Below are 23,950 nucleotides of genomic sequence, written 5' to 3'. Positions count from 1 at the left end.
AGCTATTTTGGGGCTGGTGGCAAAAGTTACAACTGGCAGGGGTTTTCTTTTTCTGAAGAGCTCTAGGTCTATTAATCTCAACTTCTGTTTGTTGCTGTGAAAACAGGCCAGAGCTGAGTCTCCAGGATGGGCCTTAGTGCCCCTTGTCACTTTTTTTTTTTTTTTTGAAAAGAAAACCAAAAAGATATAATTGAAAGGTGCATAAGTCTGCGCCTGTATTCTGTGATTGTAGAATTTGCAATGAAATTCTCCCCCTTGTTTCTGAACTGTTGCTCAGAATCTCAGCTTTTAACTGAATAACACACAAGGAATAGAAAACAGTCCAGCTTTGGCTTTTCTGACCATTTTGAGCTGTGTTGACTAAAGACAACAAACTAACGCATTGGGGTCAGAAAATGCTCAGATTCTGCATACTGAATTGAATGTAGCATCAAATGAAATAGTACAGAGACTATCGCACTGTGTTATCAGTAAATATACTGTATTTAATTTGGTAAAATCTCCATTAAAAATTCTCCAAAGCTGTAGTAGAAGTGTGTGTGTCCAGAAAACTGCAGCATGTTTGACGTCAACATAAAATTTGGGTCTAATCTGCCATGAGAGCACTGGAGCCGGATCATGAAGTTGGATATTCACATAACAACTATTGGTGTTTCCTGAATCAAAGTCAGGGCATTATAAGGGCCAGTGAGGAAGGAAGGTCTTTCCAAAATTCTGCTAAGGGTTGTGAAGGGATTTACTTGCCGTGTCTCCAACAGCAGGCAGGCAGAGCTTTAACTATTATCTGTTAATATTTTAACTTGTTAACTCCTGAAGGACTCAGGCAGCAGTTCATAGATGTTGTAGACAAAGAAGAGAGTACCTTCCTAGAAAATTTTGCAGTCTCTCTTTATATAACTGTGTAATACACAGAGAGCAGACCAACTTAAGATATTGGTTAATATCTGATCTGAACGTGTGATGTACATCCTTACTATACGGAAAGAATTCCAGATGGTCTTTATGAGCATTAATGCCATCTTTACTAACATCTTGAGAAATGCAAAGATGACATCAGCTTCATGCGTCAAATGGAAAACCCTAACTTCTGACAGGGGCCGCTTCAGAAAGACGTCAAAAACTGAGGGATTTCCTTAGAATGGCAGGATGTAGGGCAGGAGGATGCACAGCGTGGTGCTTGGTGTCCACAACCTCTGCAGAACAGGGTATGTAGAGTGCCCCAGTGCCTGGGAGAACTTGTTCCAGCCATTTTCCACCTTGGTGTTTTTTTGGTTGGACTCAGTAGACACAGCTGGACACATCAGAAAAGCAGCTTAGAAGCACCTTCCCACTTTGCTGCACAAAGGTCAACATCTGAGTGCAAAATGGAGCTCCCAGTCTCCAGAACAGCCATTTGGGCAACTCTGGGGAGAACCAAAATAACTTTAAATGGATAGACCTGTCCTGCTACAGATCACCACTTTTCTTCTTTAAATGGCTGCGAAGAAGTCCTAGTATATCCTGCTGCATCATTTGCTGTGGCAAATGCCTATGCTTTTGGTTAATTTCACCTTTTCATTTGTCATTTTATAAGACATTTGTTCAAAATCCAAGTTGTCAGCTTCTGTCCTTCCAGATTTCTGGAAGTATGTCACTGTTCAAATAACAATGCTGGAAAATAAAGTGGAAACAATGACACTGGAGAGAACTGTGATTGAATTTTGCTTTAAAACACACAATGACAAAGCTGGGTCACCCTGACTCTGAGCTAGCATCAGCCTGAAGGAAAAGCCATGAAGAGTGGTGGCTGCTTTAACTGAGAATTTGCTGGCAGGTTTTTTGTTTCCATGGCAGATGTAAACCTGTTGCTGAGCATCCAAAGCATCTCAGCTAAGTTTGTGGATGTTCAAAAAAAGTGGAATAGATACAATATTACTTCAGTTTTTTAACAAAAACAAAAAGGTATTGATTATTTAAAGAAAATCTTTCAGAAGAAAAAAAATAGAAAATTTGAAAACCTCAGCTCCACCTTAAATATATGCGTCCTCTTTCACCGAGCAAGGTTATTAATGTTCCCAAGACTGGAAAGTTCCCTGGAAGATTAGAAAGAGATTAAATTAATTGGTCTTCCTAAATGCATATTATATGTTCAGTAGACCTGAACCACTCCCATAGTGTCCATTCAACCCATCCCACAACTGCTGTATTAGTGTACATGCTTTTCCTTGCTTTTTCTTTAGTAAAGTGCTTTTGTTTTTCTTTTGAGTATTTTGTTGACCAGCATCCACTTCTTGAAATTAATAACTCTGTATGAAATGTTGCAATCCCACTCTACAGTAACATAGCTAGGGCTGTCCAGTTATCATTTCCAATGGTCCATGCTCAGGCCCCAGACGTCCTTGCAGTGCCTAGGGCAGCCCATGTTCAGCACACCTGCTGTGGAAGTGGGTTCTGCATCTTGTCTCCCTCTTGTCCAACCAATCCTGTGTCCAGGAGGACATGAACACTTTGGTGCTTTTTTTTTTTCCTGAAAAGTCCCAGAGTTTGAACAAAAACAAAGACTAGATACGTGATTCTTTGCAAACATGAAAACACTCAAGTTATTTCCTTAAATTACGGTAGCCTGAAGCCTGCTTATTCAGCTGGCCATGCTTCCAAGGGGCTGTAACAGCAGCTGGGCATTTGCAAGGCACAGGAACATATCTCAGAGTGTTCCTCAAATCCCCTGCACACCCCTGCAAAGCAGCCTGGAGAACTGCATACAGAGACGATCCTGCCCAGGGACCCTACTTCCCAAGGGAACAGTAAAGATGCTCAAGTTTTGACTTGCAAAAACTCATTAACTCCAACAAATTTGGGGTGGCTTTGAGCTGATTAAATTATTTGCCCAGTCCTATTGAACACTGAATAAATGTAGTCATTCACATGTTGGATAGTTCTGTTGTTAGTAAAGGCACTTTTTCCTCTGCAAATGTGTAATTCTTTTGCATGAGATTTAGCAAGCAGATATTGACAGAAGAATAGATAATAGATAATTGATGTCAAAGGCTGAATAAGAAAGTTGTCGATCAGCCAGAGTATAAGTTATCTCTCTATGTAAAGTAATATAAAGTAACGATGATTTATTGCTTGAAAAAGTTGCTAGATTGAAAAAATTCTCTGGAATTGCTGGTGAATGCAGAATAATTTTTTTTTTCTAAAGAACTCTAAGCAGACCTATTTCTCTTCCAAAAGAATACTTCTGGTTCTAATTATATGTATTTTACAGAATTGCATTTCTATAAAGTTATACCGTTAGAACACTAAACATCTTTTTTAATACTCATGAAAAGAGAAATCTTTTCAGTTGTCTAATTTGATACAGCAAAGAGATAAGCAAAGATGTGATTTGGCTTTACAATATCCTTCGGTTGCGCTGTATCACACAACCTATAGCAGTTTCACCTATTAAACCTCAAGGAAATACGATAAAATGATTTGTGAAAATAGCAATAAGTCTCTAAGTCATCCTTCTCTGAGGAAAAGATTAGTATTGGAGGAGTAAAAGATTAGTACTGGAGGAAAGCTGAACTGTTTAAAAGGTATTTCCTTAATATCAGAGGAGCCTCCGTTTTAGAAGTGCTTCTCCCCTGTTTTATTTAGACACCTCTCAAACTTGAAATCTGCTTTGAGTCCAGCCAATAATCTCATGCTCTCCCCAAAGAGTCCCTTGGAAATCCATTGCACACAAAGCAGCAGGGGTATAGGTTACACTTCACAGGGATCTATCTATGTAGAAATGAAAGCTCAATATATTCCTCAACTTAGGTTCTGGATGTTTTCCAGAGTCATAAAAATGGCATCCCATCATCTGTGCCTTTTCTAATTTTTTTCCTGTTATCCTTATGAAAAAGACCTTTACAGTGATGGTGACATCTTTCTGTCTTGAACTCTATGGGATTTGTTCCTGACTAAAACACCTTTTTTGTGTTACTAGATTCTTCTGCTGTTTTCACAGACTCTATTTACAACTCCTAATATTGTTTAGTTTATGGTACCCTTGAATTTCATATATACATTCAGAGGTGCTTGAAAGAAAGCACAGCACCTAAAATAGCTTGCACCACTGCCCTAAAATATTAATCACTAGTGTAACTCCATAAGAGTTACATCAGGCATGAGTTTAACCCTACTTTTGGTTTTAAATCAAAAGAAATTGATTTCTTTAGCAAACACACCCTAAAACACAGGATCAAAGGCAACTGAAGCACTATAAAACCCTCTTATTTCTTCCCCCCTCCACCTTCCCCAAAAGCTATGGGGCAGCCCGTAAACTGGCTTTTTAGGCACACCAGTTTCTAAGCAGCTGATTCTGCTATCAGCAGCCCTCAGCTGTTAGTAATGATGTCACTGGTGAACACTTCACAGCCCTCCAGGTGCCGAGCTGCTACACCTTGCCCCTGTCTTTCTCCAGATCAAATAAGTTAGTCTCTATGGAAGTTAATGAACTTGCAGAGATGTACTTGCTCTTTGGCGTAAATATAGGAGAAATTTATTGTTCTCAATAAGACTGAGTTAAACTTGCATTAATTTTACTGATTCCAAAGAGAAAAAAAAAAAGAAATTAGGAGTAAGAATATTTCTTGAAGATAAAAGAATCTGCACAGGTAAATAATTAATGGAATGGATCTTGGTATTCCAATGTATTTTTGAGAAGGATGTCATACAGAATCGTGTAAAGAAATATTGCATAGACAGAGATGCAGGTTAGTGATTTTGAAGAAAAATTGAATTCAGATTTAACTTGTGATATTTAATGTTTTATAGTATTGAATTTCAAGGGAATATTGCTATAAATTTTCTATGCATATTCTTATGCTACAGTATGCACATCTTTGTGGTTCAGAAATGTGTTTCTGTGGCTAGAGAGTATGCTTTCATGGAATTTTTTTGTTTTAAAAGTTTTGCTAGATATCTTCCTTTCTTCTAACAAATGGAAACCTGAAACGTGCAAGCACCAGCACATTAACACATATAGAAGGTATGCAAGTTCTGGATCAACAGTAGTCATTAAATATTTCAGAAGCTTAACATGAGTAGCACAACAGTGTAAAACCAAAATCAACAAGAGTGTCCATGTCTTTACATGGTGCTCATGGTTGCACTTGTTAGAGCTCTGCATTGCTCACAGACAGGGAGCCTCCTCTGCGGGAGCTGGCAAATACCAGTCAACTCTGGTCTGAAAGCTGGATGGCGATGCTGGCATGACCCCTTGCCTAAATATAAAGCTAAATATTTCTGTCTTTTCCTACTGCCCCTACTAAGACAGGGAAACAACGTGTAGCTAATGTGCTGTGCAGCTGCTGGATGGTAGCTCTGGAAGTTTGCTGTGTTGGGAGCTGGGCACTCAGTGTCTACATCTTCTGTGGAGGTAGAGCGAGAAAGAACTTGTTACTGTTGTGCGTTAGAAGCTCTGTGCATTTGAAGCTCACTGTGTTTTGTGTTTTCCCTCCCAGAAGGTGCCTTGTTAGCTTTATATGCCTTTAGGTTTCTGCTGAGCTCCGCACTGCTTGCTCCAAGGCAAGGACCTGGAGGTGAAGATTCATGTCCCATTTCTCGGACTGTGTCACCTCTCCTTGCCCATGTCTGCCAGACCTGGGAAGGCTGATATAGATCCCAGCTCTGACGCCTCACTGTTTGAGAGATGTACAGAGCCTGTTGGAAGTCATTAGCAAGTGTCTGATGGTATTTGTTCATTTATCATTGCTTGAAAGACATGATGTTTTACCTCCTCAAGTGTGATTGCCCTCACCATAGCCTTTGCTACCACAGGGAGTGGAGACTGTAGGTTTTCTCATTTTGCCTTTCCTGTTTAATTTGTCTATTCACCACCCCAATATAAGGGGGCACTTCTTTACTGTGAGGTGACAGAGCACTGGGACAGGTTGCTCAGAGAGGTTGTGGAGTCTCCTTCTGTGAAGATATTTAAAACCTGCCTGGATGCCATTCTGCACAATGTGCTCTAGGTGATCTTGCTTGGCAGGGGGGTTGGACTGGGTGATCTTCAGAGGTCCCTTCAAACCTCAGCCATTCTGTGATTCTATTTGTGTATTGTCGCAGAGCTTTATGATTGATGGTCAATGACTGGAGATTTATGGTGGCTTCTTGGTTGCCCACATTTGCAGGGGCAAGTTACAAGCAGCATGCAGCTTGCATTTGAAGGGTCCTTATTTCAGAAAACACATTGTTGTTCCATGAGCAGGTGCAGCAGAAGGAGTTAACTGTGAGTTAATTTAAAAAGGTGAAGAGAAATCTAACAAGATGTTCAGTGGTGTCACACACTGAGATGCTGCTATCCTGTGTGGTTCATGGGGCACGGTTGCCTTTACTAGGATGAACAAAGTAGCTCTGTCTTGTTATGTTAGAGTCATAGTCAAGGTCTTTCTGGGATTTCAATTCCATTTTATATCCCCTGTGGTTGTACACAAATTCCACAGTAGAATAAATAGACTTTGGCAATGATTACTTGGAACTTTAGGGGGTTAACAGTGTTCTTAGCCTTTTCCCTAATTGCTGTTTACTCTCTCAGTGCCTTTCTATGTGTATGCTATAAAACATTCCCCAGAAAGAGTTTTGCCTATTGCCAAGATGTTATGCCTTGCACTAGATGAAATGCCTGGACAGAAAGCTATGACCTGCACCTGTTGTAGTGCTGTGATAAAATGCTGTGAAATAACACACCTGCTGGGAGCTGAGACACCAGGCTGAGATGTGCTCTTCACTACCTGTCCTGTAACTGATATGCTCAAAGAGGGCTGTGCTCCAACTGCAAGACAACTGCATTTGGACAACCCCTAATGTCCATAGATATAAATGAAATGTAAGATTTTAACACTTGAGTAAATGTCACTGAAGGGGAGAGATACAAGGACCATGAGGTTCCTCATGGGGAGGTGCTGGCCTGGGCTTAAGGGGCAGTGGGGAAGAGAAGGCAGGCATGGGATTTCAGCTTGGGCATTTCTGTGCTACTTTGTGATTTGAAAGGCTGGATTGTGGAGAACTCAGAACAACTACCAACTTACTTCTGCTGGAGATGACGACTGAGTCAGTCAGCTCCAAATAAACATGTATTTGTTTTATGCAATGACTTTTTTTTTTTTTTGGTGTGTGATCATTTTCAAATATACATGCGTATATCAATATTCTGATGTTCTCCTTTATGACTGAAGTAACCTTTTCACAGACTCTGCTTCCTTTCGTATTAAACCCCAGCTCTCATGTCCATATTACAAACATCCCTTCCTACTCTAAGAGAGCTGTTGTAACTTATAGGAATTCAGATTTAACTGAGCTTCAAGACTTACGTTATATGGGGAGATGGGAATGCAAAGTTTAAACAAATGTACATGGTCTCAAGTTTAAGAATATGCCCTAAACAAAATTGACTATCTTCCAACAAAGAAATTTCTGACAGAAAGTTGGATTTGGTTGAATGATTTCTCTTTACCTTCTTCAACCCCTCTGCCCCCAGCAATATCTGCTTTCCATGGAATTTTGACTTGTTGAAAAATTGAACATCCTTCCACTCTCCAGTTCTGAGATCTGTTCAAAAATAATGCGCTGTCAGTTATAATTGTTGCTGGGGGCTTCATATTACCATTTACTCTTTGGCTCTGGGCTTCTAGCTACTTTCATTATCCTTCCTACTGAGGATATTGTTGATCTTCCATACTGACTCCTTGGATGTGGCAAGGAGGAAATCATCTCACACTCCTGGTTTCTTGCCTTTATCTTCACCCTTTCCTCTCTCCAACTTCTATCTCTTCTCTTTTTCTTTCCCAGTCTTGCTCCTTGGTTTTTCATTTCTCACATAGCACAATGGCAGTTTCCCTCTCATGCTGCCTTCTAACAGTGGGGAAATCACCAAGAACAAAACTGATTTCTTGGCTTGCCAGCAACTCCAAAACAAACAAGCAAAATCATTGTTTAAAAACTGTGTAAATAAAAGGATATTCTTAGTTTTTGTTGCTGAAATTCTGAGGGATTGAAAAAACAAACTTTTTATGGGTAAAAGTATTTTACTTGGCCAGATGGAACACAATTATACTGGATGTGTATGAGATTTTTCATATTTAATTTCAACACTTATTTTTCAATAAAAGTGAAGGAAAAATTGGAAATTAAAAATGGTTTTAAATAGAAAAAACATCTGGTCTGCCCTTTTGGAAGATATTATAGTGAGTTTGGCTTTTTCAAATACATTTCTTAACAAGAAGACCTTAGTGAAAGAGGGATAATTGTTTTTAGATGTCTCTGTCCATGTATCTTTACCTTGAAGAATAAAGCAAAGCTTCAAAAGAGATAATTTCTTCTGGTTCTAACAATGCACAGGGGACAGGCAGAGTCCTTGTGCTCTGTTCCAGAGCTTGGTGCCATGGCAAACATGCAGGGCACGTGGAAAAAGGATTAAGAGTCCTCTAAGGACAGGCAGGAGATGCTAGTGGAGCCACAGTAACTCAGTAGACAGTGCACAGAGGTCATACCAACCTACACACTGGATAACTTACGGACCTGAATCTGCAAAGGTTTGAAACCTTCTCCCCTAAGGTGCACGCTTTGTCATGCATTTCTTGTAGTGGCACTACCAGCCCCTATCTGTCAGAGTTTTAATTGTAGCTGGGGCCTAATCCAAGTACTACTGAAGTTAGTAGGGAGGCCTTTGCTGCCATGTATGTTCTTTGGATTACGTTTTCAGAAAGTGGCCAAATAATCACCATGCTGAGTCAGATATCATATAAATCCATCAAATAAGCACAGCATAGTACAGGTAGCAGATCTCACGTGGAGGTCTAGCTTTGCTCCATGAACATGTTCAGGCTCTGCAGTTACTCTGCTGAGAAAATGGCCATAAAAGTGCACCCCCAGGACATATGTTATGTCACCACTGGGATGGAAACATCTTTTCTGTAAGAGGCTAATTCAGCCCTCAATTCTCAATTCATCTAAGACTCTTGGAAAGTATGATATAAGCAGATTTTTTTTTTTCTTCTTGTGGCTTTTGGAAAATGGAGGTTGACCATTTACGTGTCTTCTCATTCCATATAGAAACATAATAATTTTATTATATATTAATTTGGTTGCTATTTTTTGAAGGAAATTCTAGTGATTCTTTTGAAGCTTGGTACATTTGTATCAAGTATCTGTTTGCATTTGGAACTTCCCTAAGTTATTGCCAACATTTACAGCTAACCTAAAACACTCAGTTGTAACCCTTTAAAAGAAGGGTTCCTATTTAAAAGTACGTCTGTATTGTAATCTTACCAGGATGAAATAAAAGATGTTAAGCTATTTCAGGGTGGATTTCATAATTGCATCTCTTTATATCAGACTAGTGATTTTCATTAGCTTAATAAAAAGATATTTTAGCACTTGAATACTTTCCAGAAACTGTTTAATGGATTATCAAAAGCAACTCAATTATGGCCAAACCAATGGCAAGATTCAATATAAACATCAAATGAACCTGATCTTATATTGCTAGGAATCAAATTCCTGGAGGAGCGGTGCCACAAATATGTTAGTCACTATAGCGATGCCCAAATTCCACATGATGATATGCACATGTTCTATTGTGAAGAAGAAGTTAACTTTGGTTATGAATACTTCTCTATGCACATTGAGTTACACGATGCAAAGGCACGTTTAAAAAGAGGATTTCTTTTAAAGAAAAAGCTATAATACATAGTTTCTTAAAATGCATCAGAGAATTTACATAATTTTAGTCCTCTCTATTACTTGGTTTCATACAAAAGAGGAGGCACTCTCAATTTAAGCTGGAAAACTGGAAATATTTAATGGCCTCTAGGACTGTCTGTCCTGGAGATGCTTTCTGGGGTGGCATCTGATGCTGTCCTCACATCTGTTCTGATCCAAAACATCCATTGGAGTTTACTGAAGCTCCCTCTGTCCCTTTGCATGAATTTCTCTCCAAAGAGAATGGCACAGCCCAAGATTTCTTTGCCCTGCAGTCAGCAGATGAATACAGTGCACCATTGTGTGCCTGGGCCGCAAAGTGTAGGCACAACCATGAAGAGTGGGCACAACCAAACTGGCATGTATTAAATGCTGTGCTTACTGGTTTCAGTGGTGATGTCTTCACTGGCTTCGGTGAAAGTCAGGATTTGGCCCAAGATTCCTTTGTCCTGAACTAGGCACTCTCCTAAAACCACCACAACAGATCCAGCCTCCAGGGTCATTTGATCACCTGGCTTAAGGCTGTTGGTTAATATATTCAGTATTCTTACACTGGATATCTGACTGAGAACCTCAAATATTTCTAAGTAAACTGCCCAAAATACAACCAAATTTCCTTTTTGCCACTACTAGTACTTAGACTAGTTTCCCTATGGTGAACTACTGTTTCACTGTGATATGACTTATTTTCTCATGCTTTTTCATACAGTTATCCAAAGAGAGTACCCACTCATTCAGTCCTGGGATGGACACGATGTAGTGCCAATGCTGATGCATAGGCTGACATTTCTGATGAAGTCACCTTTTATATATCTCATCATCATGAAAAATGTCCTGTTTGCTGAAAATCTCAAACATTTCTGCATTAACCAATCTTGTATTTCTGAATCATGAGAGGAATTTTAAAATATAATTTTCATATCTTAGACTTGATCTTATGTACAATATCTCAGGAGTATATTTTTAATTAGCCTTGTTTTATGTGTTCTGGATGAGCCATGTGGTACAGCAGCTATTTGGGGTGTGACTATATAGTGAAAATAGAAATGCATGAACTATGACTCATTTTCAAAAAAAAAAAAAATTTGATATCTGACATATGACCTCAAATTTGCCCAAACAATTTACTGGCCAGGGGCCATGTATGCCATATTTGAAGCTGAAAATATTTTATTGTGATTTGTAGCAGTGGGAGTGCATGCCTGGATTTATAATGGAAACAATCCTAACCACAGTTATGGTAGAGCTGCCACTGTCCCATTATAAACTGCCACTTTTCCTTCTGCTCATTTCTGTCTTTTTTTTTTTTTCTTCTTTCTATATTCATCAGAGAAAATCATATCTGTATCAGTACTGAAAATGTTTAAATAAGCTATGTTTCTTTCCACCATTTTAATTCAGGTTTCCTGCAGTGCATTTCTCCATAGTACATAAGCATTGGGTACCACAACAAAATATCCTAAAACTGCTCCTGTGAGTTAGGTATTTCTGTTTCCTGAGATATATAATGTAGAAGGAGAGTGGTAGAGTTATATTCCATCACGCTTGAGTTCTCTGTGTTTTTTATTTTTATTATTATTATTCACAAAAGGAGTCAGAAGAGGGGATGTATATAGAAACAAAGATGTGATTTGTGATAGAGTTGGAGTCCTTATATTTATTTTTCCACTCATAGAAGGCTGAAGGTCTGATTTATAAACATAACTTGCTGTATATTTGCTTCTTCAAGGCATCTTTAGAATCTTCCCAGCCACTGGATTTCCAAAAGAACTAAGCTTTTGGGGGATGCTGCATTTGTTCATACAGCGATTTTAAAGTTGTTCCAAAGAATCTGATTCCTGGATGTGGGTGGAGTCACCCGGTCTGCCGTCAAATTAACATGGAGTGCTCATGGGGCTGTAATGATCATACTGGAGCGATGCCTTTTCTGACATATGTATATGTTCCTGCAGAGGAAATTTGCAGACCGTCTCTCTATTGGCCTCCAAGGAGACTTCTTTCAGTTGAATAAATTTCTAAATTAGACACACAGAACGTCCAAGCACGCCTCTTCCTTCATTTCGTGGTTCTGATGCATGTTACCTCAAACCAAGCCCCCAAATGTGAGTTGTACAGTTTTAGAGAAATTTATCAACATAATTTTATAACAACCACATGTATAATTATGGCACAGGTTATGTTAACTGTTTTATGTCATTTAGCATGTATTTTATTGGGACTTAGAGGATTCTGTGTTCCACTAGAAGCAGAGCTATTGTGATAAATGCTGGTAGAGACAGAGAGTATGCAATATTTTTTGAGCACATGTCTATGTTAATGGATGTACATCAACAATTAATACATTTAAATCCTTTAAGTACTGTGACACCAACATGCTGTTTTCTATGCAATACAATTTCAATGAAAACAGTATAAACCTCCACTTCTCTTCTTGCATTTTCATGTGTATTTGACCAGATGCTATAACACTATCCTGATGCTTATTGGAAAACATACAAATATATTTTATCTGGTAGTTCTTTTACCTTTAATGCCTTGTCTTCATTTTCTTGTGAAATTTCTCTCTTCAAGTAGTAAATAGAGTGCCATTTCCAGCCTGAGATAGCCATTTTTTCATGGAGATCATATACATCACTCACCTGTCTTGTCTTATCAGACACAAGAATTCTTGTCATTTGTCTCAGAGCAAAGTTAGTATCTCGCGTGTTGCAACAGGTTTCCTGTGCAACCTCCATAATTTAATTTGGACCACTTCTGGTTCAGTCTCAGTTCTCTTGATTTATAATGTTATTATGTCCCATATCATAATATTGTGATATAATCTCACGGTCTTTTTCAAAATATTTCTCTTCTCCACACCTACAGAGTATCATGAATGTCATTGTCCCAGTTTTGTAGGTGGGAAACTAAGGTTGTATTTAAGCTTCCTATTCAAGTTGCTAATTTAAACACCAAGGCTACTTTACATTAACAGTAGACAGAACCAGAATTTGACAGTACTGGAGACTGGGTAGTCTAAATAATTCATTGTCCTCTTGTACCAAAATAGATTCCTAAGACCAATACAGGCTGAATAGTGGTTACAGAGATGAAAGGTTTATCTTCATGCTAACAATTAAAACCCAAAGCACTTCACTTAAACACAGTGGAACTTCTTACTTCCATTATCCGGTGTGCCAAAAGGCTTGAGATAACATTGCTCTGTCCTTACTCTTATCATGCATTGCAGCTTATTTGTCACTGACCAGCCACACCACTCTTCCACTAGTAGAAGTGTCTTTTCAGTGAAGAAATAGCTCAAATGAGCTGCACATCACCTCATAAGACATCCAGGGCAGAAAAAGGAATTGATTGAGGACCCACAGTCTCAGGATGGTATCATAGTTATTGTACTAACTCTTCGCACAGTGAAACCACTGCCTGATGCTGAAATACAGTGGTGGATTCTTCTTCCCTTAGTCTCAGTGACCTGTTGGATACTAAACCAGCCATCCTTTCTTGTTATTCTTGTCCATGCTATTGTGTTTCCAATGGACCAAGTCACAAGTCTCTTGGAGCTTGCAGCTCAGGTGAAAATGTACAGGCATTGGAAATACATGGGTATTTCTACTTGTCAAGACATGTTGGATCTTCAGCAGAGCTTGGTGTTTCATCCAGATCCAGCCTGATGTCTGTGTAGCTATCTAAGCATCCTCTGACTTCTTAAGAAAGCCTACGTGACTGCCAGACCAGGAGTGGTTAGTTTCTGACCCACTGTCTGCCTGAGCAGCTCTGACTATCAATGTGTTCCACATGGTGGAAAAGCATGGCCAAAATATGTCCTTCTTTCTCCTTGCCCACATCCAGACCTGGCTGGGCCATCCATGTCACAGAGAGAGGAAAGCCACATGATGGGTGAGTTTTCTCATGTGGTTCCTCATGTGTGCTCTTGGGGGCTGTGGTCCCTGCCTAAACTGCATCTCATCCTAGCTTTGGAACCACTTTCCTGGGTATCTTCCTTGAATGTCTGTTTAGGTTGTTCCAGATTCTTCTAGCTGAATCACTTCAGGACTATTACCATGGAAAAAAAAGGATGTATTCAGGGAAAATAGAAGGGATTTGGACCAGTCAGTGTAAATATGTGATGTAGGCACATAATGAAATACTGTGGGTATCCTTGAGCGAGAACAGATCAATGACAGAACCATTAAGGGGAGATGGGCTGGAAGAACCAAATCCCAAGCTGTGCACACCGTTTTCTTGGGTTTCTAGATGTACAGTGTCACCCCATTTCTGAAGGTGCTGTGAGGGTAAAACCCTTTTCTTTAACTAATGCTGTGTTTTTTCCCAGTCCCAAGTTACGACAAAGGTTCAGCTTAGCAACTTCAGAAATGGGGCTGTTGAAATCTGTAGAGGTGCTGCACTGTTCTGTACACATATGCCTGCACTTTGCCAGCACTTTCTATATAAATGATTCCCAGATTTCCAATTGTATTTTGTTTATAGACACGTTTTGCTTATTGTAAATTGCATATGGTTTTACCTCTAACCTTGGGTCTGATCCTTTCACAAAGAATTTGGCTAGGGAAAGGAGTAGATGATCCACTATTTGTTAGCAGTTCATTATATATGTGTGTGTGTATGTGAATAGATATAGATATATATCTGTGGGACCGATACTGGGAGGTGCTGAGCTTTCTTAATCTCTTGTGAAGTCAACAGGAGTTGAGGGCACTCAGCACTTCCCAAAGGTGGTCAGAAAATATCAGTTTGGGGCAACCTCTTGCTCAAGATTTTGCTATCTTGAGTAGAAAAAAAATGATAAGCTTCTTAGAGCCTTTCTTAAATGCTTTCACCTTGAGATTGTAACTATTTATGTTTTACCACTTTTTCACATGGAAAATGTGTTGCATGTTTTTTTTTTGTTGGAGTTTTAAGGATCAGATTGATGAAGGAGAGTTCAGAGCCAGACGTACAGTATAAGAGACAAAGGTTTAGTAATGAGTTCAAAATTTACAAAACACAGAAGCAAATATGGCTTTAATACATGATGTGACCCTTTATAAGGCTTGAAATTACTCTTCAAAAATCATTCTGGCTTGACTTCAGAGCCGAGTGGATTGTGGGATACCACAGATTGACTTTGAGTAGTGGGTTGGTATTGCAGGAATTTTTTAATTTCCTGTAACTCACAACAATTTTCTTCCAGTTAGACCTTATCCTGCTGCAGTGTATTTACTGAACAATTTAGTACAGTGTATAAGCCAGATCAGAGGCACATGCGTGCACTCATACGCATACACACACACACACACACACAGAGTGAGGAAAATTAAAGAATTAATAACAAAATTTAAAATGATTAAAAGAGAAAGATACTGTGTGTTGTTGTTTATGTTTTTATGTGTGTAATATATTTAATATCTAACTAGTGATGTAAGGTGGAAGAAGAAACTTTGGGCTGAAACATGTTTTTTCTTTTTTTTTTTAAGCAAATAAAAATGGTTTAAGTTGCATTAATGAATTGAAAGCAATTTGGCAAAAGCTGGTTATTATTGTTTGTAACAGCCTTTTAATTAGTTCTTCAAACACATTTTCAAAACCTCCCCAAAGATACCTAATTTGCATGACTTAAAAAAAAAATTGTTCCTTAAACTGACAAAGCTGCTTGTGTATTTATTAACAGTAAAACAGCACTAAAAGGATCCCAGTTCAAGGGGAGAAATATTTCATGCCACAGAACTGCATGTACTAATTTCATTCAATTGTCTCCCAGGTATTGCAGGGCAATTATTATAACGTAACTGAATGTAAAAAATACAACCTAGAGGTCTGTTATGGTATAATTCAACAGAAAGCAGAACGACATGAATAATAGTAATGTATTAGGGTCACTAAAGCTATAGATACAGATTTATTTCTGCTGCTGATTTTAAAAATCATATTGATGTCAATGGGCTAATGGAGTATATATGCATATATATGTGTATTGTTATTAACGTATCATAATAATAGTGATAATAATAGTGTATGTTTACCAAGAAACCTAACACTGTTTACAAGGTATTTATGTGCTCACACATACACACAATGCATATGAATATGAATTTACAGCATGCTTTACTTCTTATCTAAAATCTATTCTGTCCAGGGAAAACCTTTGCACTAATTGTAATTGGGTTTGTACTGGGCCTTGAAGAAATGGGAAACATCTGTATGTTGTGGTTAAAATATGATCATATCTTCATAATATTGGAAGGAGAATGCTTGACTGAGTGAACAGGATGAAAAATTGCAATATGTTTCTAAAACTTTAAGAATTAGTGATAGTAACAGTGTCACCCGGCTATACTAGTGAAAAATCAAAAGGTAGAAAAATAAAAGTCTAAGATTACCTTAAGTGAAGTAATTAAATGTTTCTTTAACTTCTGGACAGCAAATAGGAAGAGATCATAACCTCTAGCATTTTGAGAAGCAGGATGTATGATGGGATTTATTAATAGATACAAAGTAAATAACACTTATTAAATTTCAAGGTAAATTTATTTTCTCCTACCTACCAATGGAAAAATTTCTTTTGAAATAACACTCATTAGAAATTGAAGGTTATACTGGCAAAACAGAATCAAATCCTTCAAAAATAGCCCCTAGTAAAAGTCATAGAAAGATCTGAAGCTAAGCCTATGACAAAAAAAAAAAAAAGAGAAAAAAGAAAAAAAAAAGAATCTTAATATGCAGGCAAACTTTTTAATATGTGAGCCAGACACAGAAATATTGGTACTCTTTGAAATGAGCAAGAATTTGATGAAACACTAAAGGGTTTCCTATATTTTATTTTATTGGACAGCAACAAGTAACTCAATGAAAGAATATCCTGTAATAGCCAAATGCTTCTCAGTGTCAGCTCAGTACTTTAACAAGCATATTTCCCTGCAATGCAGAAATGTTCCTGAATGACATGAGTTGTGTGTAAATTGCACCCTTGGTTCTTCACCTAAACCCCAGCTGGAATTCTTCTCTTGACTTAGTGAGGCTTTCAAGCAGGCTCCAAAATAATGAAGGGACAAATCCATTGAAGTCTTTATTTATGTCTAGATTGTTTTCTCTCATCAAAGATCCCCCTGAGGCTCTTCCTTCTGCATTCTCCTGCCGAGAGTTTGCACCTCCCTGTAAATCAAGCTACACGCCTGCTCTCTGGAATCTCATGGATGAAATCAGGATTTAGCTCTTTCTTGGTCCCATGGACTCCCTCACAGCTGCTCAGACTCCTCTTAACTCTTGGAGATGCTCAGTTAGAGTGACTTCTTGACCATTGCAAGTGTTTCCTTAACTAAACTGTCAGAATGTCTGTGGGAAATCAGTGAATTCAGCAATAACTTCTCTAGGCCCTAGTTGAACCAGCCAAAATGGGGAAGATGTTCAAAAGGATGTTCCTATCTCCTTTTGGACATATACAAAATTCAACTAGAGTGAAATTTTAGAACGACCTTGACTTGTCTCTAAACTTGGATGAAAAGTTATCTTCAGTTTCCAAGACAAGTCCCACTTTAGATGTTTCATTTACCTGGCTATAGAAGTCCACGTATCAGTTGCACCCAGGCTGGATTGCTTTTTTAATGAAACGGTATTTATCCTGCTCCAGGCTATGATCCTCAGTTTCTCCACAGGTTCAAGGTCACTGTCTAGTGGATTCCACATTTAGGCGTTTGTCTTAAGGTCTCTTAAGGTCTTAACAAATTAATGTACAATCATGTAGATCATAAGGTGAATATATATCTAGGAATCATTTTGATAAATGCATCTTTTTTGAGACAAGACAAATTATGAAACATCAGAGATTTGGGACAGTGTTTTCACAGTTGTAGGGATCAAATTTATGGGGCAAATTAACAACAACAACAACAAAAAAAGATGAGGTCAATCCAAATTTTAAACCTTTTCTTTTTTCTTTTTTTTTGAAAATATTTCAGGACTTTTTTCCTTGAGAAAATACTTTTATTGTAAGCAATTCGTCCAATACTCAAACTCACTTTAATTCTTCCAAAAAGACTGGGTTTGCCTCCCTTTCTCCATATTGCTTCTGTATTTGATCAAGGAGAGGGAAATGTACAAAAGATGTTGTTATTAATCCTGCAGGGAAAGCTCTGTGATACCACAATAGTGTGTAAGACAAGTCTTGGGAATTTCTCAGAACTAGTGTTCGTTTGGTCCAGCCTGGATTCATTCTGAGTGAGCTGCTCTTCCACAAGTAAGTTTCCTGTGGGCAGTCTCATATTAATCTACTTCTAAAGCACTGTACATATTTACATTGGACCTGTGTGATATTACATATATGCAACACAGGTTTTAGAAATCATATCTGGCAAAATCTTGTGTGCTGTGATTTTAGCAATCTTCACATGAGCAACTCAGCGCATCCAAAAGACAAATGAGAACAAGGGAAAGGACTGTCAAATAGAGAAAGACCAGAATGTCAAGCTTCAAAAGGGGGGTTGGTCTTGTGCATAAGGCCCCGCATAAGCAATCAGGCAATCTGGATTCAATTCCCAGCCTTTCCACAAATCGTCTGTGAAAGTACGAGTAACGCATTTTTTCTGATGCTCTTCGTAACATATTTGAAAGCATATGTGATGTTCCCTGCTCTTCTCTAGCAGTGGAAATGCTGGAGTATTATCAGCCATGCTAACAAGTCAATTTGACAGGTCACTGTTGGATGAATATGTTGCTCCTGACGACAAGTGCACCAGCTCACTTATTATGATTTTGGAGCTCTTTGCGGGTGCACTCAGCAGAGCATTTGGTTACAATCATTTCCTTTGAGTTACTTAATCAATATCTCCTGTCTACTTAGCCTGCAGTGCCAGGGTAAGAGAATGAAAGATGTAGAAATAGATGACCTAAAGAGATGACAATTCATACTTATCAAGCTGTATATTTGGTTCTAAGGAACTCCCAAAGCAGGGGAGGTTCAGCTTCACATCACACTAGCGCTGTACTGTGAGTTCGATATTTCAAGCAAACTCTTTCAGCCAGTGGCAGGTTCATAGTCAGGCAACAACGGGAGCAGAGGCTGCTTCACATTGCTGACATACCAGTGATGCCAATTTATGAATTCTTCTGTAAATCTCTGGAGATACAAACCATCTGTAAGGCATAAAAAGACAACAACATTTATGCATTTGGTTACACATAAGAGGAGTGAATACGTTTTGTTTAGACAATTCCCATGAATTCCAGTCACGGGAATCACTGACTCTATGTCTTGTTTATGAGCTTTAAATAATGTTAGCAAAACAGAATTTCAAAATAGTTATGCAGAAACAGAGATTACTAGGTGACTGCCTTACACTTTGTTTTTGTTCCTGTGCCTTCTAAAGGGACAAGTTGCACCCATTTGAATACACTAGTGGCTGAGGAGAAATAAAAGAGCTTATCTGCTAATTTAATTTTATCTTCTAAATCAAAAGCAGTTATTATGGGAGAATCAATTAAGTCATAATGATATGTTTTCGTTTCTTGAAACTCCTTTATTAAAAAAGGAATAAACAATGATATATGCAAGGGACTTAGGGTATTTTCCAGATCTTTTATCTTCGTTTGACCTTGGCAGTTATGTGTACAAAATATATCTCAGCATTAGTCTTGAGAAAATTAGGATTTATCATTTTTAGTAATACTTAGGAGAATTTCCCAATGTATGGGTACTATTTTTCAATGCTTTGCCAGTTTTCAGAAATATAACCTTTTTACCCCTCAAAGTCACTTACTACCACATCTAAACAAAAAATGACAGCCTGTCATCTGATTCATCTGATTGACAAGGTATCAGTATCACCACATGGTCTTTTCTTATACCCGGCAAAGCACAGTAAGACAAGGAAGGGAAAAATAAACATTTATGCTGAGGTTAAAATGGCTTGTAGTGAACAAGCTTCTAGAGCAGTGTTTGCTTACCCTGGGATGGGGCAAAAGTTCTGAATTGCTTCAGTGGTATCAGTGTACTTAAAAAAAAAAAAAAAACAACACAAAAGCAAAAACAACAACAACAAGAAAACTTTTATAGGAAAGCTTCACTCAGTTCACAGCAAAATTTCTCTCTTCTCAGGGTAAGAAGTTCACTGCTTGGCTTGTGGGCATGCACCCCTCAGCTTTGCTGCACACAGAGAAGACACCACTGCTACTCTGAAGGGAAAGAGGATCTGAATGAAGGGTGAATGAGGAACCTCAGTTTTTTGGCTCCACTATTATTTTCATCTACTTTCAATAATTTTGTGTCCTTACACCAACAGCTTGCAGTTATATAGGTGCTCAGTGAATTCTAACAGATTCTGCTGCCATTCAAACCTAGGCACTGGAAGAAAGGCATTTTTTTCAGAAACTTTGCCTTACACGTACATATAAGCACTGTGATTACTCCCTGAAAATTATAGGACCTTCCTGCACAAGAACGAGAAAAGTCCTGTTATTTATCCTGCTCTCAGCTCAGGAATATGGGATGAGCTCAGGGATCAGACAGAGCATAGGATCACATGCAAACCTTGAAGACTCTATACAGACTTCAGTTTTTGGTGGTGTGTAGGGTAAACGACCATTAATGACCTTTAATCCGTAGTATGTGGCTCACAGTTTGGTAGCTTTCTGATCCTTTTGGCCTAGAAGCACTTAGCTTTAAGTTACTCAGCAGGATGACCTCGTGATTTAACCAAGTACAGCTGAAAACAGTGATGTGAAGATAGGCTGTGAAGGTGAGGGTTTCCACTGGGGTGTGGGTGTCACACCATGAGAAAAGCAACAGAACTGAGCCTTTGCTGTCAGGAATGACCTGAAAATCCAAGGCCTTTAAAGTGAATTTGAGATCAGCTTTCCGTGGCTTTACTGAGGAAGGCTACAAAAAGGCCAAAATGCTCCAGGCCACCGAAGAGTGCAGATGTTAATGAAAACAAAAATCAGAAGTTGAAGCATAACCAATTTAATGCCTGTCCTAACTTGTACATGAGATATCCACTTGCACGGCGTTCAGAGGGAGCTGTGACCTCATTTCCCCTGGCACGCCGGTCGGATGTGTTATTTTCTCGTGCCATCACAAAGTAACCGGAAGCTGTTGTTTCCAAGTGATAACTTGCACAGATGCAAGTTATTTCCCAGTAATGCAGGCACTAACATGTGTTGCCACTGGAGTTTGAAATGTCCATTAATTTAACAGTAAATCCCTTATCCCTGTAAAATGAAAACACCATATTCTACATGGACAGAGAAGAACATATAACTCTGCTTTTCAGATGTTAGAGCCTCCAGTGGACAATTGTTCACCAATTTCAATTTACACAGCTGGCTGTCTCGTCCTGAAAAGATGCCTTAGGACTCAGAAAGCATGGAAAGTAAATTACCATCTCATTCCAAACAACATCATTTCCCTCTCCCTCAGGCTAAAATTGAGGTATGTTAATACAACAATGTTAGGAAGTCAGCCCTGCTTCTGTTGGCACAACATTTGACCTGTGTAAAAAGGCCAAAATTTTCTGAATCCGTAGAAATAAAGTTCTGTAGATACCAGATACTTGTTTGTCTTACCCAAGGATGATTATGAGGAAGAGACTGAAGTATGCAAAGCCACAAAAGGTTTCATTGCCACTGGAGTAAAAATCAAAACAAACCCATCTTGCGAGGTTAAAACAAGAAAAAAAAAAAAAGTGGTTGCTGCTTTATGCTAAAAAAATATTGAGCACGTTGAGGATTCTGTTCTCAAGTATTGGCTATTTTTATTTGTCCATGTAACACAGCAGTAGGAAATACTTATTGCAAGACAGTCCAAATTTCTTTCCAACATTATCAACAATTGAAAGGGAATAATCTGACTCAGCAACTTCATTATCGTTAAGGACACTTGAGCATGCTGATTTTATAAATTTGATAATGCTTGGTTTATGAGTTTGATTACTGAGTTAAATTACAGCTCACAATAATTAGCCCAATTAATGCACACTCTACTACTGTGCTGAAAATAATAACAAAACACACAGCCAAATGCTAATCATGAGCTGCATATGACATGGGGAAATGGGAACTGTGGAAGAAACCCCCCAGTCCAAAGCTATTCTCTTTCATCCTTACTTCATTTATTTCTGTTAGATTGTTTTAGCATTTGCGAATTGTTTTCCAGAGCTATGGCACAATAACAAGGAGTCTGGAATTGATATAGTCTCAAGAAATACTCTAAAGTAATATGATTTTCTCTTAAAGTTTGATGTTTAGCAAAACTTTAGAATCCACTTAGAATTAAGTTTTTCTAAATGACCAGAATTGTTTTCCTTTTTTTCTGGAAAGGGGTGTGAGCCAGCTAAACAATACCGAAGACGACGTTGTTCCCAGGCATGTTAGAAGTTAGCTCCCATACACTATGAAAGTTAAATGCTACTGGGAAACTAACTGCCCTCTGCCTTTGAAAATCTCCTCCTAAATTCCTGTCTTGAGGCATAACATCAGCTGTATTACTGTAGCCTAATAGGTCACAATTTTCAAGCAGACTACCAGAATTTTAAGGACCTTTTATTTTATTTATTTATTCTTATTTTTTGTAGGAGCGTAAACAGAGGTGAGGTGATGTCTTTATGAATAAGTGCAGTTCAATGACTCCTCAGGTGTGGGAATTAACATTCATCCAGTTCCAAATGTACTTTTATTGTCTGGCTAAATGTTATTTTGGGGCAATATCAGGGTTCAGCCTGGGCTGCAGGGGTTGGGACTGTGGGGCAGTTCTGGGGTGCACAGAGATGCAGCCCAAAGCAAGTATGAGGGCTGAGTTGAGCTGCAAGACACCTCCAGAGTTCAGGTGCTTCCAGAATTGGCAGGCAGTGGATAAGTGGGCTTCTTAATCACAATTTCGGACTTTGCTGTCTCTGTTGTACCTAGGTCCTGCTGTGAACACGTAAGCTGTGCTGCTGATGCTCGTAATTCCTGCGGAACACGTGGGCGGATGCCTCTCTCATTTAGCTATGATCGTCCTCTTCCTTTCCCAGACTCCCATGAAAGCGTGAAAAGTGCAGTTATTCATGCACAATAAGGCGTGATCGTTATCGTGATTTGTTTCTGCAAATGTTGTTAAAACAAGGCAATATCTGAAGCTCCACAAAAGCTGCGCCTTTCTCATGCAAAGCGGAACATTCCTGGCGAGTCGAATGCTGTGTCAGAACTGGGTAAACCAGAATATTCCTAACATTTTAATGCATGTGCACACTCCTCCACTATAAGATGTATGTGCATTAGCCAAGGAGAATGCTATCAACAAAACTTGATAGCTAATGTGGTTTACCATCATCCTTTTTGCAAATGAGGTATTCATTTAAAGACTGTTATTAACTATAGAAAGGTTGAATTTATAGTGCTTTTTGCTTATATTTAAATCACCTCCTGCCTACAGAATTTATCTCTAGCCATCTGCAAAACCTTGTTCGTGTTTGCATTGCTATGTAAATAACATTATAACAAGCATAACCCTCCAAACAAAGTCTGAGGCTTAAACCAAAGAATCAGTTTTCAGGAGATGTAGTGCAGCTTAAATTTTAAGACTACACTCTTGAGTTGTCTGTCTGTTTCTAGAACCTCTCTCTCTCAGCCTCCAGACAATTTATAAGCAGAATTTACAGAACATTTACAGGAAAACAAATTGATGAACAAAGAAGGACATAGCCCATCTTTGGTACAAAGTTCAAAAGGAGATTATACAAATCCAGAATATGACCACTCTAGAGACCATATTACAAATCTTTCCACTTTGATGATCTTTTGTTATCCAAAACCAGATTTTAACAGCCCTTTAACAAGCTCATTTTCCAGGAGAAATTCAGAACTCTCTTTCTTTTTCAGCTACCCAAAGAAATCCTTGGGGATCTTTGGCCTTTAGGGCATAGGACTTTTTTTTTTTTTTTTTTTGGTACCATTAGAGGTTTTCACACAGGACACAAGTATTCTTTTCATTTTTAAGTGAAAGCAAGAGGAAGGGACGACGTTCTTCCAACCATGTAAGACTATAGTAGTCCACGTGGAACTTAAAACTTTGACATATGTTGACGTAAGCCATATTGGAATATTGTGACTGTCATTGCATGCTGATGCCTGACATACCATTAGCTGTTAGCCTTCCAGCTCAAAAATGCTCAAGTACAGGTTTCTCTGGTTCTCTTAGTTCTGCAATATCCTAGCCCAGAATATTGTTGCTAACATTAGTGTTTGGTGGAAGCAATAGACATAGAAATGGTTTCAA

At 38.6% G+C, this 23,950-nt stretch overlaps 1 long non-coding RNA gene across 1 annotated transcript; it reads left to right on the top strand.

The window, feature by feature from the left end:
* The first annotated feature begins 4,393 nt into the window (after window positions 1–4,393).
* On the top strand, window positions 4,394–23,478 carry LOC136791292 (uncharacterized). The gene is made up of 3 exons (XR_010832944.1): window positions 4,394–4,625; window positions 19,796–19,900; window positions 22,600–23,478. It is a non-coding gene; the product is annotated as an uncharacterized lncRNA (long non-coding RNA).
* The last annotated feature ends 472 nt before the right edge of the window (window positions 23,479–23,950 follow it).

This window comes from Anser cygnoides, chromosome 7, assembly GCF_040182565.1.
Source record: "Anser cygnoides isolate HZ-2024a breed goose chromosome 7, Taihu_goose_T2T_genome, whole genome shotgun sequence".
Classification (NCBI taxonomy): Eukaryota; Metazoa; Chordata; class Aves; order Anseriformes; family Anatidae; genus Anser; species Anser cygnoides.
Note: the sequence above shows the minus strand (reverse complement) of the source record. Positions and strands in the feature narration are given on the sequence as shown.